This window comes from Canis lupus, chromosome 5 (assembly GCF_003254725.2).
Source record: "Canis lupus dingo isolate Sandy chromosome 5, ASM325472v2, whole genome shotgun sequence".
Classification (NCBI taxonomy): Eukaryota; Metazoa; Chordata; class Mammalia; order Carnivora; family Canidae; genus Canis; species Canis lupus.
The window spans coordinates 58,543,535-58,559,711 of record NC_064247.1 but is presented as its reverse complement, the minus strand read 5'-3'; positions in this window follow the sequence as shown (position 1 = coordinate 58,559,711).

Below are 16,177 nucleotides of genomic sequence, written 5' to 3'. Positions count from 1 at the left end.
CCTCTCTCTGCTCAAAACCCTCAAGTGGCTTCCCGGGTCACTTAGAGGAAGAACCCAGCTCACCAGAACTGCCCTTGACCTGGGTGGACATACTCTTGCCTCAGGAGTATGCACTTGCTGTGCCCTCTGCCTGGAATTCTCTTTCCCCACATGTTAGCATGGCCCCTCCTTTACCTCCTTCTGGTCTTCCTTTCAGCACACATTCTTCCCAGAGAAGCCCCGCTCAGACACCTCGTTTTAAGGGAGCTCGCATCCCTCCCTATCTGCTTTTAAGCTCTTACTCCTCTGTAGCACTCAGCCTCGAACATGAACATACATTCACCTTTTCAACAATTCTTCTTCCCTCCCTGGAATGTCAGCTCCACGAAGGCAGGGATTTGTCTATTTTGCTAATCACCGCATCCTAGACAGCAGTGTCTGGCACACATAATAAATCTTCCTTGGCACACAGTAACTTCTAAATGAACGGTGAAATGAATCTATAAATGAACAGTCAGGCTAGAAGCATGGCCGGAGGCCTTCCTCCCAGCCTTTGAGGATGCACCATCTCCAGCTGCCACAGTTCACTGGCTCCACCCTCGAGTCTGTCTCCTCTTGTAACCCTGGGAGCAGCCAGTCAGCCTCACCACCCAGGACATCAGTGTTTGTCAGCACCCAGGCAAGGGCACCAAGCCTTAAAGGAAAGCTCTAGAACGGCTCCTGCCCCTGAAGTCTGGGCCAAGGGGAAGTGTGTGTGTGTGTGTGTGTGTCTGTGTGTGTGTGCATGTGCGCATGTATGCATATGTGCATGTGGGTATGTACGGGTGCCTATGTGGCCATGCATGTGTGCTTGTGTGTTAAAGGCAGCCTGCTGGGGCACCTGGATGGCTCAGTGGTTGAGCATCTGCCTTCAGCTCAGGTCGTAATCCTAGAGTCCTGGGATCGAGTCCCACACCGGGCTCCCTGCTTCTCCCTCTGCCTGTGTCTCTGCCTCTCTCTGTGTGTCTCTTATGAATAAATAAATAGAATATTTAAAGAGAGAGAGAGCTTGCTCCTTACTTGTTCCCAGCTTCATGCTGTCCTCATGTCACTTCACAATCCTAAGGGGAAACAGGTATCCTGGAACTTCCCCATTCTGGGACGGATCTGTAAAGTACCTTGCCCTCTGGAGCAACGAGATAGGGGCAGTGTCCATTGCCCTCCCTGGCCACACTCCCTGGCATAGGAACCTCTTCCCTCACTGGCCATGCTGGGCCCTGGTTGTGGTGCCCAATGCCTGCTCTGGCCACACTCCCTGCTGTAGGATCCCGGTCTACTCAACACACATTTCTTATCCAGTGAGCAGTTCTTCTCACTTATGACATTTGCTCTTTGAAGATGAATGTTTGCTGACCTCAAAATTGATGGTGGCCCTCCCCCATCTGAGACCCCACTTGCCACATCTACTCACTGCATGCCAGAGCCGGAGCCCTACTGCCCCCCTTGGACAGAAATAGCAACAGGGCTGATGGCTTCTGGGCAGCAAAGCTTGGCTCACTCTGCCTTTTTGTCCTTCTTTTATTTTTTTAATTTTTTTATTAGAGTTCAATTTGCCAACATATAGCATAACACCCAGTGCTCATCCTGCCAAGTGCCCCCCTCATTGTCCATCACCCAGTCACCCCAACCTCCCGCCCACCTCCCCTTCCACTACCCCTTGTTCATTTCCCAGAGTTAGGTGTCTCTCATGTTTTCTCACCCTCACTGATATTTTCACTCATTTTCTCTCCTTTCCCTTTATTCTCTTTCACTAATTTTTATATTCCCCAAATGAATGAGACCATATAATGTTTGTCCTTCGATTGACTTACTTCACTCAGCATAATACCCTCCAGGTCCCTCCACGTTGAAGCAAATAGTGGGTATTTGTTGTTTCTAGTGGCTGAGTAATATTCCGTTGGATACATAGACCACATCTTCTTCATCCATTCATCTTTCGATGGACACCGAGGCTCCTTCCACAATTTGGCTATTGTGGACATTGCTGCTATAAATATCAGGGTGCAGGTGTCCCGGCGTTTCACTGCATCTGTATCTTTGGGGTATTTGCCCTTCTTTTAAAGTCTGAATAAAAATGCTTCCCAGCTCTGTGTTTAACCTAGAGCCAACCCTGGCACTAAATGAGCAGGTGTTTCCCGGCATCTTTGGACAATCGCAATAGGTGGTCAGGCCCACACAGCTATGATTCCCCAGGACATCACAAGTTGTGAATTGCTGTGTGTTCACTCCCTAAGTCTCCCCTGGATGCTGCGGGGAAGGTTAATCCCAGAAATGTGCTAGGAATCCCAAATGTCTGGACAGCACAGGGGAAGGGGTATGGGGGGCATCTCTGAAGTGAGGTGGAACATAAATTCTCTGCAAAACGGCCTATTCTGAACTGCAGTCGAGTTGAGAACTGGCCGTTGGTTAAGTCCCCGATATTGCAGCAGTGTGCTTATGTACATGGAAGCATCCCAGCTTTGCCACTCACCCTCCGCATGGTCTGAGGCAAACACTTTACCTCCACGTGCTTCAGTTTCCTGATCTGTGTGAAATGAATGGATGATTGTGTGTGATTGCGTGACAATAATGGCCACCTACTTTATAGGTTATTGTGAGGAATTAATGTGTTAATGCATATAAAGCATTTCAAACTGTCCTTGGAGCACAGAAGCATTTATTATTTCAGAAACTCAAGAAGAGACAGATCAGGGGTTGGGTCAGTTACCAGGTGACTAGGTTTTCCAACTGGTTTGGAGCCCAGATATTGTATTCTCAGTTCTCATGAGCCAGTCACTAGGACTTTCAACCCAAACCTCTACAGAGTACTGACCAAGAAAAAAGGGAGATGCTGCCAAGAGCTGGCTCCGTTTTGATCTTTATTTAAAGGGGATTAGGAAATCCTGCAGTATTGAAAAAGCCTACAGTGAGACTACTGTAAGGATAGAACATTAAAAGCAGACAGATCAAAGAGGTAGCTCCTGGTGCTTCCAACATCTGAAGCCATCCTTATAATCACTCCTAGACTGCCTGAAGGTCAGCGGACAACCATGTGGTTCATCGTCCCCAAACCCGTGGGCTTTCCAGGCAATGGAACCACAGAGTTTGGTTTTCTCCCTACAATTAGGAAAAGGGAAAGGAATAAACTTTCATCAAGCACTCAGTTGTGTGCCCCGTATGAGGCCAGCACATCGCCTGTGTCACCTCATTAATCCCTATGACAACCCTATGAGGTAAAGAGTATTATGCCCTTGATTCAAATGAAGAAGCCAGTGCTCAGGGAAACTTAATAACTTGCTCAAGGTCACACTACTTGACAAATGGCCAGCCAACACTCCATTCCAAGTCTGCCCCCAGCACACAATTTCTTCCCACTGCCCACTGGGGAAATAGCCTTGGATCCTGGGCTCTCAGAAAAGTGAAAAACAGGTTGAGAATTATTTACATCCTCAAACTCTGTATCCCCTTTTTTTTCCCTCACTTGTGCCCTGGGGGCTCAAGAGCAGAAAAGCCATGACCAACTACCCCTGTACTTAATGATGTGCTCAGGAGTTCCCACCTCAGGGACCACCTGCTCACAAGCTTTCCCTCTGCCTGCATGGTCTTCACATCCACCCACAGCCTGGATGCTCAATCCCCTCATGATGGGTCTTCCGCAGCTAACAAGGTCAAAGCTACAGTACATTTTTCAGAGAGCTGCATGCAGCCTTTAGCAAGTGCTCCTGGGCCCCTCACTCATGAAAGGTGAACATTATGTCTCTTTTATGGCTGAGAGACCTATAACTCAAGGGTGCTGCAGGCAGAAGGAAAAATCTGGGCAGACTTCAGAAGTGGAAGAAAAAGTAATACACTTCTTCAGTAAGCTGTTTAAACTCTCCCACGGGGGAGCACTTTGTTTTTGATGAACCAGCTGACGTTTGTTTCCAGGAGCCCAAACTGAGAAAAATGGTGCAGCCACTATTTATCCCAGCCAAAGATTACAGTGTCCTGACCTGACACCCCCTGAGGTTCTAGCAGACTACTCGACCAAAATACAAAAACCAGAATCAACATGATGTTTTCTCCACGCACAGATGCAACAGCTGGTTGTCTGTTTTTTCCCCTCCACAAACAAGAGTTGACAAACAAGTTACAGACAGACTCCCAGCTGGTGTGCTGCCCTCTGCTCTCCTGGCACAGATGCTGTGTGCCCCCATTAATGTAAATCCATTGGGATTTTAGATGTTGAGCTGAAGTGCCAGGACCATAGGTAAAGGAAATTAGATTTTTGAGGCAAATGGATAGTGTATGGCAGGCAAGGCACAGTACATTATCAGGCTGATGATGTAGTCAAGTGTTTTGGAAGCATTTTGGATCCAAATCTACTTGTCAGGAGTAGCAGACGCTGATGGTATTCTGCAGTCCCCCACCCCAGACTTGTGCCCCTTGGGACACCTGACTTCAGCACTGTGGATATGGACAGTTCCCCCTCTCCACCCAGATGTGTACCCCTCAGGAATCTGACTTCAGCACTGTGGGTGTGCACAGCTCCCTTGTCTCCCCCAGATTTGTTTGCATCAGGGTTCTCTCTGCCCTGGCTTCGGCCCAGCCCACGGCATGGGGAAGATTACACCCTAGAGGCAACCCTGAAAAAATACGGATGGGAGTTGTCAGATAAATGGCCATCTCTCTCTTCTGAGGCACAATAACGAGGGGCATTCTGCACTACGCTTACAGGGTCCCCAGTGGGACTGAAGCTGAGCTGAACACAACGGTAATTATCTCCATAGCAAATTCTTTCACTGGATTTTCCTCCTGCACTATTCTACTCACACTATCCCTGCTCCTACTCCTTGAAATCACTTCTCCAGTAATGTACCTCTACCGAAGCCTTTGTCTCAGGCTCTGCTTCTGAGGAATCCAAACCAAACTTATAAAGTCAACCCTCAGGATGGAATCCTGGAACTCTATTGCTCCCTTGTGGAACACCAGCAAGGAACCCATTAGTGGGTGACAAATAGAGTAATGACAATCCCTGGTGTGCAATAGCACTACAGCTATGGAAATTCTCACCTGTAGAGTGTTGTGTGAGGTACAGGTGGAAGGGAAGTATTGGCTTATACAGTAACCAGCCCCTTTAGTGTGTGGAAGTAATGAGAGTTATAGGGCTGGGAGAGTTTGCTGGGTTCTGTTAACTGCTTTAAACTTGATGAAAGAGAATGACAAGCTCAGGTCAACCAATTGTCAGCTCAGGTTATTCCATCAAAGCCAGAATGTCTCCATGACAGCATTTAAAGTGACCCTCCTAACTCTGGGAAATGAACTAGGGGTGGTGGAAGGGGAGGAGGGCGGGGGGTGGGGGTGAATGGGTGACGGGCACTGAGGGGGGCACTTGACGGGATGAGCACTGGGTGTTATTCTGTATGTTGGCAAATTGAACACCAATAAAAAATAAATTTATTATTAAAAATAAAAATAAAAAGACAAAAAAGACACCAATAAAAAATAAATTTATTATTAAAAAATAAAATAAAATAAAAATAAAGTGACCCTCATCTCCTGTAGCCAGAGGGTAGATGGTGTTCAACATCAGGCCTGTAATTACACTGAAGGATAGAAAATTATAAGGGACTGAATGCATAGCCTTGACAGGTTTCCAAGGTGAAGGTCCTGGGCTGAAGGAGGAGTGGAACCCTGAGCTAAGGGGTAGATACATTTGAATGAATGCATCTAAGAATCCTTTTTTTCTTTTTACTGTCTTTATCCATTTCCCCCATCTCCCTACCCCCGCCTCTAGCAATCACCAATCTGTTCACTGTATCTATGAGCTTGTTTTGCCTTTTAGTTTCCACATATAAGAGAGATTGTATGATATTTGTCTTTCTCTGTATGACTTGTTTCACTTACATAATGTCCTTGAGATCCATCCATGCTGTTGCAAATGGTAATATTCCATTCTTTTTATGGCTGAGTAATATTCCATTGTATATATGTACTACATCTTCTTTATCCATTTATCCATCAAAGGACACATGGATTGCTTCCACATGTTGGCTGTTGTAACAAATGCTACAATGAACAGATAGATGTATATATCTTTCCAATTTATTATTTTTATTTCCTTCAGATAAATACCTAGCAGTGGAATTGCTGAATCATACAGTGATTTTTGTTTTCATTTCTTGAGGAACCCCCATACTGTTTTTCATGATGGCTGCACCATCTTACATTCCTACCAACAGTGAACAGCATTCCTTTTCCTCTGCATCCTCACCAGCACTTGCTACTCCTTGTCTTTTTTTTTTTTTATCGTAACCATTCTAAGAGATGTGAGGTGATATCTTGTTGTTTTGATTTGCATTTCCCTCATGATGAGTGATATTAAGCATCTTTTCATGTGTCTGTTGGCCATCTACATGTCTTTTTTGAAAAAAAATGTCTATTCAGACCTTCTGCCTATTTTTTAATCAGATTCTGCTATTGAATTGTATGAATTCTTTATATTTTTTAGAATTTGTCCCTTATCAGAAATATGATCTTCAAATATTTTCTCCCATTCAGTAGGTTGAACTTTCATTTGGTTATGGTTTCCTTTGCTGTGTGTAAGCTTTTTAGTTTGATGTATTCCCATTTCTTTATTTTTGCTTTTATTGTTTTTGCTCTTGGTGCCAGATTTTAAAAATCGTCACCAAGACCAACATCAAAGAGTTGATTGCCTATGTTTTCTTCTAGGAGTTTTATGGGTTTGGGTCTAATGTTCAAGTTTTTAATCCATTTTGAGTTAATTTTTGTGTGTGGTGGAAAATAGTAATGGAATTTCATTCTTTTGCATGTGACTTTCCAGTTTTCCCAATACCACTTACTGAAGAGACTCCTTTCCCCACTATATATTCTTGGCTCCTTTATCATAAATTAATTGAGTATATATGCATGGGTTTATTTGATGGAAATAGAATATTAAAGTCTTGTACTATTATTGTATTGCTTTCTATTTTTCCCTTTAAGTCTGTTAATATTGCTTTATATATTTAAGTGCTCCTTTGTTTGGTGCATATATATTTACAAGTATTATATCCTCTTATTGAATTGACCCCTTTATCACTATCTAACACTCTTCTCTTATTATAGTCTTTGTTTAAGTCTATTTTTTCTGACATATAGCTACCCAGCTTTCTTTTGGGCTCTATTTCTGTGGAATATCTTTTTCAACCCCTTCACTTTCAGTCTGTGTATGTCCTGACTTCTAAAGTGAGTCTTGAAGGCAGCATATAGATGGATCTTTATTAAAAATCCATTCAGGGAAGCCTGGGTGACTCAGCAGTTAAGCATCTGCCTTCGGCCCAGGGCATGATCCTGGAGTCCCGAGATCGAGTCCCACATCAGGCTTCCTGCATGTAGCCTGCTTCTCCCTCTGCCTATGTCTCTGCCTCTGTGTGTGTGTGTGTGTGTGTGTGTGTGTGTCTCATGAATAAATAAATAAAATCTTTTTTAAAAAATCCATTCAGCCACTCTGTGTCTTTTGATTGGAGTATTTAGTCCATTTACATTTAAAGTAATTGTTAAGTATGTACTTATTGCAATTTGGTAATTGTTACCAGCAGGGTTTTTTTAGTTCCTATCTGTCCCTTTCTTTTTATTAGCTCTCTTCCTTTGTGGTTTGATGACTTTCTTTCTTTCTTTCTTTTTTTTTTTTTTTTGAGAGAGGGCATGCACATGCATGAGTGGGAGTGGGCAGAGGGAGAGGGAAAGAGAGAATCTTAAGCAGGCTCTGTGCTCAGTGCAGAGTCCAACGCTGGGCTCAATCTCACAACCCTGAGGTCACAACCTGAGCTGAAATCAAGTCAGATGTTCAATCAACCACCTAGGCATCCCTGATGACTTTCTTTAATGGTATGCTTATATTCCTTTCCTTTATCATTTGTATACTTACTATAGATTTTTGTTTTGTGGGTTCCATGAGGCTTACATATAATAACTTACATCTATAACTGTGTACTTTATGTTGATAAGGACTTAAATTTGATCCCATTCTAAAGCTCAACATCTTTCACTCTCCTCCCACATTTTTGAAGCACATTTTACATCTTTTTATCTTACCTTAGCTAATTATCATAATTTTAGTTTTAAATAAGTTACTACTTTTGTCTTTTAATCTTCATACTACCTTTATAAGTAAGTTTTAAATAAAAGTTACTACTTTTGTCTATTAATCTTCATACTAGCTTTATAAGTGATTAATCCACTATGTTTACTGTGTATCTCCCTTTTCAGTGAGATTTATTCTTTCGTGTGTTTTCTTGTTACTAATCAGCACCCTTTCTTTTTACCTTAAGGAAATTGCTTTAATATTTCTTATAAAGCTAGGTTGGTAGTGATGAATTCCTTTAGCTTTTGCTTGTGTGGAAAAATCTTTCTCTCTCCTTCAATTCTTTGTGATAATTTCACCAGATACAGTATTCTTGGTTGGAAGTATTTTTCTTTCAGTACTTTGATTATATTATACCACTTTCTTCTGGCTTGCAAACTTTAGATAAAAAATCTTCTGATACTCCTATAAGGGATCCCTTGTATATAACAGGTTGTTTTTCTCTTGCTGCTTTTAATATTATGTCTTTGCCTTTAACTTTTGATATTTCAATTATAATGTATCTTAGTATGGGTCTCTTTGGGTTCTTCTTATTTAGAACTCTCTGGCTTTCTGGATCTGGATGTCTATTTCCTTTTCCAAGTTAGGGAAATTTATTTGTTTCTTCAAATAAAATTTCTGATGTTTTATGTTTCTTTTCCTCTTCTGGGAACCCTATGATACAAATGCTTGTCTGTTTGATATTGTCCTGAAAGTCTCTTAAGCTATCTTCACTTTTTTTCATTCTTTTTTCTTTTCTGTTGCTCTGGTTGGGTGAGTTCCACTGCCTTGTCTTCAAGCTCACTGATTCTTTATTCTGCTTCATCTAGTCTGCTATTAAAACCTCTAGTATATCCTTCATCTCAGTTATTGTCTTTAGCTCTGCACCTTCTCTTTGGTATTTTCTAAGATTTTCATCTGTTTGCTGAAGTTCTCACCATGTTCAACCATTCTTCTCCCCAGACAGGAAGCATTTTCATGACCATTACTTTTAACTTCTATCAGGTAAATTACTTATCTCCATTTCATTCAGGTCTCTTCTGTGGTTTTCTCTTATTCTTTCATTTGGAACATATTGCTCTGTTCCTTTATTTTGCTTGACTCTCTGTGTTAGTTTCTATGTAATAGATGAAACAACCACCTCTCCTAATCATGAAGGAATGGCTTTGTGTGGGAGAAGAAACTTGTCATTCATTCGTGCCCTAACTCTTTGTTGTCTGTCAAACTTCTGTGCTTGTCCAAGCAGCCTATTATATTTTTAATAGCTCCCGGTAGGTGAGGCTGTGCCAAGACATGTCAGGATCTCAGTACCTAGATCCAGGCTACTTGGAAGCCAGACCCTTTGGTAGTAGCAACTTTTTTTAAAATGTAAAGATATACAGTCCTGTGGGACCAAAAGTGTAAGCCTCACTGGACACCAGTGCCAGGTGATGCTCACTGCCCAGCAGCCACAAGAACTGGAAGAGCAGACATAAAAGCCAAGTCACCAAGTGCATGAAAACTCCCTTCCAGGAGATACTGGTGCTCTGGAGCACATCAGAGGGAGAGCTTAAAGATAACACCCACATTCAGAAGCATCTGGAAAGGATAACAGCATCCAGATGTGTGCTTAAGTAGAAGACTGCCCTTCAGGTAAAAGCCATGATGATTAGTTATTCCACACCTCCTTCACAGAAAGACAGATCAGGATCTGTTGCTTCTTGCTGTGTCCTGGGCATCAAAGCTATTTAAGAATTATTTCCCAATTTGTTGCAGTCCTGTGGGACCAACAAGCATAAATCCCACTGGCCACTAGAGCCTGGTATGTAGAAGTGTCCCCTGGCAGCATTTGCAAGAATCAGGGCACCAGACAAGGGTCTTGAACTCCTTTCCGGGTGAAACCAATTATTATAGTCCCATGAGATGAGGAACACAAGCTCCCATGGCCTCCAGCATCAGGCAGTAAAGAGTCCCCTGAGAAGTGTCTGCAATGATTGGGGCATCAGACACATGTAAAAGCCCAATTCCAGGAGATAATGATGCTCTGGAACACAGGGAAGGAAAAGTGTGAAGGTGATGCCCACCAGCCTCATCCCCAGAGAGCATTCCAGTAGAACACTGCTAGATGCATGTGTTACTTTAGATGCCTGCCTTCGGACCCACACCTTTAATATAAGCAGGTGAGCTTCGTCCACTTTAAGTCTGGGCGTAATCAGCTGCCCCTGAGGGAAGAGGCTTTGAGTAGATTACACTCTCCTTAGATTGGCCACACGGGGATATGTGTCTGGTTCAGGAGACGACCAGTTTTCATTAACTTGCTTTAATTGTCAGTGGATTTAAAATATGGAAATACATTAAATCATGACAATTATTGAATTCTCCCATTTTCTGGGGATAAAGTTCTTGGTTTACCTCAACTTAGCAGGTCCCCCATGAAGTGGCTCCTCCTGAATTCTGTGACCGTGTATCTCCTCTTCTCCACCCCATCCTGGCACTGCATGTTTAGTCCTGTGAAGTGACTCCATTCTTAATGACACTCATGCTCCCTCTCCTCTTCTGGCTAAAACTCCAGGACTTAGCCACCTGGAAGAAGTCTATCTCTACCACCTTGTGCCCACCCTGAGTCTATTCTCCCCTAATTATCCTTCAGCTGCCCTGACACCCCCTCTGCCAAGATGTACTGGGTATCTCTAGGTGCTCCCAGGGGCTTGTCCCTGGGGCTTAGCCCACAGGTCATAATTATGACAATATTTTGATCTGATCTATTGATTTGTACATATAAGCCACAGTCCTATGTTTTGTACTTTGTTCTGAGAACAAAGCCTCTGTCTCATCTCTTCTTATAACCCCAGAATCTAGCACTTCTCAGGGCACATGGCAGGTGCTCGGTAAATAACTGTTAGGAAGATGAGGTTGGTGCAAAACAGTCATATAACTATGAGGTGTCCTTATAGTCAAGCCATGAATGTGTTACTCTCTTACAGATGTTGTAACAAAGTACCATAAGTCAGTTAGTTTAAAACAAAAGAAATTAATTCTCTCACAATTCTGGCAGCCAGGAGTCCAAAATCAAGGTGTCAGCAGGTCTACGCTCCATCCAAGACTCTAGACAGATCCTGCCTTACCTCTTACTGGCACTTGGTAGTGGCCATCAATCTTTGGTGATCTTTGGCTTACAGCTTCATCACCCCAAGCTCTGCCTCTGTCATCAGATGACCTTCTCCCTGTGTCTCTGTCTTCATTCAGTGTTTTCGTCTTCTTATGAGTCCAGTTGCTATGGACTGAATTGTTTCCTCCAAATTCCTATTTATTATCACAACCACATAGCTAATGAATAACTGAGGCTCAAAAAGTTTCGGTACCTCCCTCTCTTCATCGTTTTGAGGCTACTATAAACAAAATATCACAGGCCAGGCTGTTGGAGTCTGAGCTGGATGTACCAGCAGATTCAGCGTCCAGTGAATTCCTGATTCCTGGTTTGTAAATGGATGTCTTTTTGCTGTGTCCTCACATGGTGAAGAGCAGAGAAGGAGAGCAAGCTCTCACCTGAAAAGGACATTAATCCCAGTCATGAGGGCTCTATCCTCACCTCCCAAAGACCCAACTTCCTAAGGCCATCACACGGGATGGGAGTGGGGTGTTAGGATTTTAACGTATGAATTGGGAGGCATACAAAATTCAGTCCATAGCACAGCCCCCAAACCACCCTGCTCCAAGGGTGGCATCAAGGGTATACAGTCTATGGCAGGTGCATAGGGACCTCCAGGCCAGTAGTTGCATATCAATGGAGGCCAGCCATGAAGATTTACAGTGTCAGATTTCTGAATATTTTAATGCATTCTAAAAGGATGTATTATTTTCCCATTTATTCTTAAGAAAGGCAGCAAGATACAGCAAGAGCACCCCCAACGAGGGCTCTGAAATGGGAGCACTTACTGTGTGGCTTTGAGTGACACATATGTGCCCTCCATGCCTGAGCGGTCAGACCTGTGAAGGGCCATGTGTGCATGCATCTCAGCAGCCTGGGGTGCTTGGGGCCTGGGAGACATGCATGCCTTGGTCACTTCACATGCCACCAGCTTCCTTGAGAGTATCTCCCTAGCTCAAACTGTTTGGGAGATGGGGAGGAGGGAGTTTGCTGGGGGCGGGGGGGGGCGGGGGTGAGGAGGGAACTAGAGCCTGCTCACTATGCCTGGTAGGAGCTCATAGTAACTTTTCAGGGGTTTTAGGAGCCAGTTTTAAAAACATAGCCATTATTACAAATTAAAGTATGCAAATTCACAATTAAATGAATTATAATAAAAACAAAGGCAATAAGGACTAAAAATCCCTCACTTCCTAATGAGTCTGCCACAGGTTACCGTGTGTGTGCCTGGGGGACTGCGTGGCTGTGCCTTATATTGCTCATCCTCCTCCCAGCCGTGCTTCTTACCATGTCCCCAGAGGGGAGCTAGAGCTGAGCCAGGGTAGAATTTACACCATGGAAAGTGGCATTTGCTGTACATAAAAGCTTGATTTATTACTGCCAAGGAGGCAGATCAAACTTAAAAGTGTGTTTTCTGTGCAGTCATTAGCTACACTGCAGAGAATACAAACAATTCAGGAAATATCCTTCCACTATCTGTAAACCATCATCCAGCTCAGCAAAGAAATCACTCACATCATCGACAAACTGTTGAAGTCCAGACATGCAGCTTTGTTGTTTTACTTTTGTCTTATTCACCAGCATAAACAAAAGCATGAGCTAACATTCATGTAAGAGCCATGCTCGTTCACCCAGCATCAGCTGACTATGAAAAATACAAGAGTTTGGCAAAAATCAACAAGAGCAATCTGTGAGAATCAATTGACCATATGGAATTTACAGTAAAAAGTATTGTATATTTTATTATTACTTGTAAATTGCATGCTGTGTATCCTCTTTCAGTAGAGTAAAACACATATTGACTTATGTGCACAGGTGTGCATACATTTAGTCAGAGAGCTGGTTGTTACAGGTCCCCAGCACACCACTGACTGCGAACACTGCCAACCTTGACCTTCTGAATCCCTCTGCCTTTCCCATGCCTTCATTCTCTTTGGTCACAGCTCAGCTCTGGTCCTGGAAATGCTGTAGTCACTGGCCTTGACCATGTGGGACCAAAGTGTGGTGGCAGCAGAACCCCGGGAACTGCCAGGTGTGAGGCTCTATGAGGCTGGCTGAAGATTCTGGGGCTCTAAAGAAAGAGGAATCTGTTATATGGGACCAATTACCAGGAGGAAACATCACTTCTGCATAAAGGTAGTGTCAGCCTCAGCCTACAGACCCACCTGCTTCTATGGGTCAGTTCCTTGGGCAAGCAGGCAGGTGGGTATAGGTGGACGTACCTGTAGCTCAGAAACAGTCCCTTTGAGTTTATGTGCCTTGACAAAGACTCTTTTTTTGCCTAAACTCTTGTCTGCCTCCCCCAAGTCTGCAGGGCTTTACCTCCTCCATCCCTGGGAGACTGCCCCTTGTAGCAAGAATCCTGCGACATCAGCTTGGAGGGAACCCCCACCCTGGATATCTGATGGGGTCCCCACCCCCCACCATGCCCAGGGGATGTCTGGCCACCTTGGCCTGCCATCAGCAGAACGCTGTCAGGTCTGTTTCTCCAGAATGCCCATCAGTAATCTTCATGCACTGCCCTGGCCTGCTCTTCACTTGTCCTCAGGGTTGAGAGCAGTTATTCCCTGAGCTCTCTTTCCCTTACTGCAAGAGTCCTGAGTAAAATCTGATGTCACCATCTGCATTGTGGCCCAGCTCTGCTTCTCTGGGGTAGCCTCCACCCAGGGCTTCACATGAGTGCCAGAGAAGGTGTGGTCAGTTGGACCCAGTGGTAAGCTTTCTTGACAAGAGAATTTGTTTTTTTTTTTTAATTGTGGTAAAATATATGTACAATTTACCACCATAATTTTATGTGCATAGCTCAGGGCATGAAGCATATTCACTGTGCTGTACAACCATCCCCACCATCATCTCCAGATTAAAACTCCATTCCCACTAAACACACCCCCTCCTGAGTCCTGGCACCCACCCTTCCACCTTCTGTCTTTAAGACCCAGCCAGTATAGGTTCCTCACAGAAGTGGACTCATGCTTCTGTGACTGGCTTATGTCACCGAGCATACTGTCCTCGAGGTCCATCCATGCTATAGCAGGTGTCAGCACTTCCTTGTTTCTAGGTTGAATAATATGCCACTGTGTGGCTCTATCATATTTTGTGTATCTACTCATCTGTCAGTGAACCTGTGAGTTGCTTCCACAGTTTGACTATTATGAAAAACACTGCTATGGACATGAGTGTACAAATACCTGTTCAAGTCTCTGCTTTTAATTATTTGTGGTAGATCCTCAAAAGTGGAAGTGCCAGATCATATAATAAGTTTATTTTTAATTTTTTGAGGAGCCACCATACTGTTTTCCTCAGCGGCTGCACCACTTTGTATTCCCACCGACAGTACAATGGTCCAGTTTCTCCACATCCTTGCCAACACTTGTTTTCTGTGGTTTGGGTAAGTTGGCTATCCTAAGGAGTGTGAGGCGGTCTCTCATGGTCATGCTCATTTGCACTTCCCTGACAATTAGTGACGTCGAGCATCTTCTCATGTGTCTGTTTGCCATCTGTATGTCTTCTTTGGAGGAAAGTCTATTCAAGTCTTTTGCCCTTCTTCTGAATAGGATTGTTTGGGGTTTTGGTGTTGAGTTGTAGGAGTTCTTTATATATTCTGCATATTAACCCCTTATCAGATATGTGATTTGCAAATATTTTCTCCCATTCTGTGAGTTGCCCTTTTTACTCTATCAATAGTATCCTTTGATGCACAGAAGGATTTTACTTTGATGTAGTCCAGGAAATTTGGCTTTGAATTTCAAAGAACAGCTAATTTCAACAAGCTCTCAGATTCATTCTGGGCCTGTCCCATGTTAGGTTCTGGGTCCACAAATAAGGAGCCAGCTCTGCCTACAGTCTGCGGACAATAATATACCATCATGCCTCAGCTATGTCATTCAATGCAAAGCTGTCTAGAAAGCACACACACACAAGTGCATCCAAACACAGTTTAGGACAGCCAGAAAACAAGGAAACCCAGAAAATATCTGGGTCCTTGCACAAGCAAAGTGACCCTAGGACAGTTGGCTGGCAAAGGGTGGCTCCCTCAGCCCCCCTGAGAGACAAAAGTCACCGTGAAGGGCCCAGTAGACTCAAGAAAGCCCTGGAAATGAGAGGAATGTGCTGGGGACCCCTGTCTCCACCTCCAGGACTGCAACCCCAGAACCTCACTGAGGCCTCGTGACCTGCTGGGGACGTGACCACAGTCGGGCTCATGACTCATCCCCATCCCCCAGCCCCATCTGTGGAAGGGAATAATGATCCATTTGTATTCATAAGACTATTGCCGGGAAGATTAATTAAAAGGCGAGGGTATTTTTAACCATCTGTACTAATTTAGGGGAAGAATTTAGAAATATAATTGTATTATCTGTAACTGAGGAATTCACAGATCCCTCTTGGAATCAGAATATTAATGTGTCTCTCAAAGAGACTCAGCAACATGAGCAAATCACGGCTGCCATTCCTCCTAAATTAGCCCAATTAAATAAGGATAATTTTAAATGTTTGGCTTGGGGGGTGGGGAGAGGGTGGGGTAAAGGAGTCACACACCAGCAAGGAGAAGACCAGGCTTTCTCCTCTAAGTCTGGGTAAGCCACAACTCTGACAGAAAGCTAAGGCCAGCCCCATGGCGGATGCCCTGGTCCCCAAGGGCTGGGATTCAAGCCCGAAGGGGTGGGAATGGATGTTCTCCTGTAAGTAATGCAGCAGAGAAATCAAATCAGCCTTGGAGATGGGAGGGAGGTGTTCAGAGACACAGCCCAGGGCTAGCGGAGCGGGTCCTCCAAGCTCCACTTGGTGACCCCACGGGGCCCACGGAAAGCACCACTCCTCGAAGTGGCCAGACTAGTCATTTATTGCGAGACACAAAGGAATAAACCATCCTGGCAGGGTTGAGTAAGGGGCCGGTTGGGAAGGCTTTGGCTGGGTGCTGGTGCCTGGGGAGAGGGAAGGGTCCCTCTACA